Below are 4,035 nucleotides of genomic sequence, written 5' to 3'. Positions count from 1 at the left end.
CAAGATTTGAAAGTCGTATAATATTAGATGATTATAATGTTTTGCTAGAAACCTCTTATAATCAATGGCTTTAGAAGTTCATTACTAATATTATGCGATCCTACAGGGTCACATACCTAAGCAGATTGGATTAATGTTACGTTGGGTTGTTTATTAATATATATATATGATATACATACTTGTGCACTTGAAATAAAGTATTAATACAATACATATATGTATATTCAATATGCATATAATCAGGGCCGGCTCAACTTTTTTTAGGACCTGGTGCCCAATTTTTATTTTTTTCCCCAAAACTAAGGTTATAGTTGCAAAATTTCAAACTTTACAATTCTAAATTACAAAATGTCTAAAATATAGGGCCTAAAACCTTGAAGAAAAAAATTAAAAATTCAGGAGACATGGTGCAAAGGCACCTCCTGCACTGGGTCAACGCCGGCCCTGCATATAATAATGTTATGTATATATGCACGTGAAATAAAAGGCAAAAGATGACTTCTATTATTCTCGAGGGATTAGTCATGTGATTGGGCTTTAGCCCATTAATAAACTTAGGTCAAACGTATTAATATTGATATATAGTATCGCTTGAAGGTTAAGTATTATTGGAGCAGCCGAACCCTAAACGTATAAGACAAAATAGTTTGTCATACTTTGAGATCTGATCTCTACGGCACTAGCATCCCGCTTGATCCAGTCTGTGTGCGTGTGGATACCAGTAGAGGCACAACGTTTGGAGTGCTTTACAACTTTAGTTTAATTTAGTTCATCTTCCGCTGCAAACTATCCAGGTATATTCATAATCTTATGACATAGTTTTGATTCAATATTTACATGAATCCTGGCAATTGAATTTATGACTAGTTTATAAATTGTTATAAACCGGTATAAATTCCAACAAAATAAACTCTCAACTTAATAACTGAATCAGTGTTGTGTTGCGTATCACCGATCTAAAGCCCACGAGCAAAGCCCATTAAGCGGTGGGCTTCAAGGATTCATTATGGGCCAGCTGAAAGGCCTAGAAGGTGTCGTTTGATCAAGAAGAGCGTCGAGTCGACTACTGAGAGGATTTCGGGGTGAGTTGAGGAGATCACGGACGAACGAGGTGAGATTACCAGAGAAAGTCCAGGAATTCATATTAGGGTTTGTTAGTAGTACCTCGCGATAGGTCGTAAATAAACACATTGTAACATTTCAACTAAGATATTGAATACAAATTCAGTTCGTCATTTTCTTTTTCATTTTTGCTGATTTCTACCGAAAGTCTGACCCGAAAATCTCTAAATCTTATTTCACTTAATGAACATATGAAATTGTGGTTGTCTAACAATTAGGTACAAATTTCATTTTGTTTTAAGAAATCACCAAAAACCGAATAACCCTATAGCGCTGTCTAGTGTACGCCTTTCTTTGAAAGATAAGCCCGAAANTTATGATATGTTTCATCACGTCTCTTGTAAGGCATAATAGTTATGCATATATGATGATACATATATATAACTAGTTAATCTTAAATAAAATATATTGGATATATTTTGTTATAGCATCATGTTTTCTTTGAATAGCATGTATATTATGTTTGATTGATGAATACGTATAATATATATATGATAGAAACTTTATGTCCAATTGAGTGGATTCATATTTTATAATGAAAGTCATTATAAAATACATTGATCGGAGCTGTAGTTTCTAAATATTAAAATTTATGTTCTAATTTGATTAGAGCTATTGAAATTTAATTAAGATTAAGTTTTCAAATAATTAATAATTTAATATGATTAAAATATTTAATAGTATAACTTAAACAAAACTTAATTGTTTTTGTTTATCATTCGTTATCAAGTGGTTTGTATGTTCGCTGAACACAGAGACTTGGTAAATTAAAATTCCACTAATCTTAATTTGATTAAAATAATTAGTTTGATTAAATCATCTTAATATGATTAAGAACGATTGACAAATTAATAATTATACATATTAGATATGTATTAGTTGTATATCATTTATATTTTTATATATCAGATATAAAATTTAGATAAAATATAAATTCAATAATTAATAATTTTAATTTGATCAAAATAATTAGATTGTTTATAATTCTATCAACTACATATAAGATATGTATTAGTTATATTTTATTTATATTGGATATAAATTTTAAATATAAGATTGAGTTATAAAATTAATTCCTCAATTAATATCAAGTATTTTTTATGTCTTCCCAATCTTGTCAACTGTCAAGCCTCGTTTCATTGTGTGATAGGTCTACCAAGTAGAGTGTCCACGATTACATGAGTAAGACATATGGTAATGGTTACCATTTGATTAAAAGATTGGTTTACTTGACTAAGCTATCAAAACGGTTTTGGGCTTAGAGGCATATGTTGGACAAGACATAAGATGTTATCTAACAACCAAGAATTATATCGGATATAATTAGCAAGGATGTTGCTTACCCAAATAACTAATTATTCAGGCGATGAGCCAAAGCTCACTTGAATTTTAGTAAAATAAAGATCTTGGAACACTATACTCTTTTGAGGAAAATTTTGGTTAGAGTATAGTATGAGTTTTCTTAATTGTTGAGATTTCTCAAATTTTATGAACATCATTTTAACATCTGTTATTCTTTTGATAAAGAGATGTCAAACCCTCACAGTTCTTTTTCACTTCGATCCGTCCTTGAGAAGGAAAAGTTGAATGGATCAAATTTCCTTGAGTGGTATCGAAATTTGAGAATTGTTCTCAAACAAGAGAAAAAGGAATATGTCCTTGAAAAGGAATTGCCGCTTGAGAAGCCTAAGGCAAATCATCCACATGCAGAGAGAAATGCTTATGATAAGCATGTCAGTGATAGGGTTGATGTGTGTTGTCTTATGTTGGCTACCATGAACTCGGACTTGCAAAAGCAATATGAGAACGTGGAGTCGCCGATTGAGATAATCAATGGCTTGAAAGGGATGTTTCAGGAGCAAGCACGAACAGAGAGATATAACACTGTTAAGACTCTCCTTGGTTGCAAGCTACCAACAGAAAGTCCAGTTAGTCCACATGTCATAAAGATGATGGGTTATATTGATAACCTGGCTAAACTGGATTCCCCTATCAGCCAAGAGTTGGCTACTGATATCATCTTGCAGTCATTGCCGTCAAGTTATGATCAATTCATTTTGAACTATAATATGAATAGTTTGACAAAGACTTTGACTGAGCTGCATGGAATGCTCAAAACTGCTGAACCAAACATCAGAAAGGACACTCCACATGTCCTCATGGTGCAAGGGGGCAACAAGTTTAAGAAACATGTTAAGAACAAAGGAAAGGGTAAGATGAGCGGGATTGAGAATCCTAGTGCGTCTGACCCATCTCCAAAGTTCAAGGCTGGTCCCTCTGGTGATGACAAATGTCATTATTGTAATGGCTCTGGGCATTGGAAGAGAAACTGTGCGAAATATTTGGAAGATCTGAAGAAGAAGAAGACTTCTTCTCCAGGTATCTATGTTATAGAAGTAAAAGTTGCTACTTTCATTTCTACTTCTTGGATATTGGATACCGGCTGTGGTACTCATATTTATGTTAATATGCAGGGCCTAAGCAACAGTATAACTTTGGAGAAAGGACAAGTGGACCTACGTGTTGGGAATGGAGCAAGAGTTGCTACATTAGCAGTAGGAATATTTCATTTGTTTTTACCTTCTGGCATGGTTTTAGAACTTAATAATTACTACTATGTATCTGCTGTGAGCAGAGATATTATTTCTATTTCTTGTTTGGATTTAGAAAATTTTCATTTTTCGATTAAAGATAAGTGTTGTTTATTTGATCGTGGTGATATTTTATGGTAGTGATCCATTAGAGAATGGGCTTTATGTTCTGAATCAAAGTGTGCCTATCTATAACATTAGGATTAAAAGATTTAAGCCTAACGACTTGAATCCTGATTTCCTTTGGCATTATCGTTTACACATTCAAAAGCTTCATAGTGATGGACTTTTGAATTCATTTGATTATGAATCATATAAAATA

This window comes from Camelina sativa, chromosome 12 (genome assembly GCF_000633955.1).
Source record: "Camelina sativa cultivar DH55 chromosome 12, Cs, whole genome shotgun sequence".
NCBI classification, from domain to species: domain Eukaryota; kingdom Viridiplantae; phylum Streptophyta; class Magnoliopsida; order Brassicales; family Brassicaceae; genus Camelina; species Camelina sativa.
Note: the sequence above shows the minus strand (reverse complement) of the source record.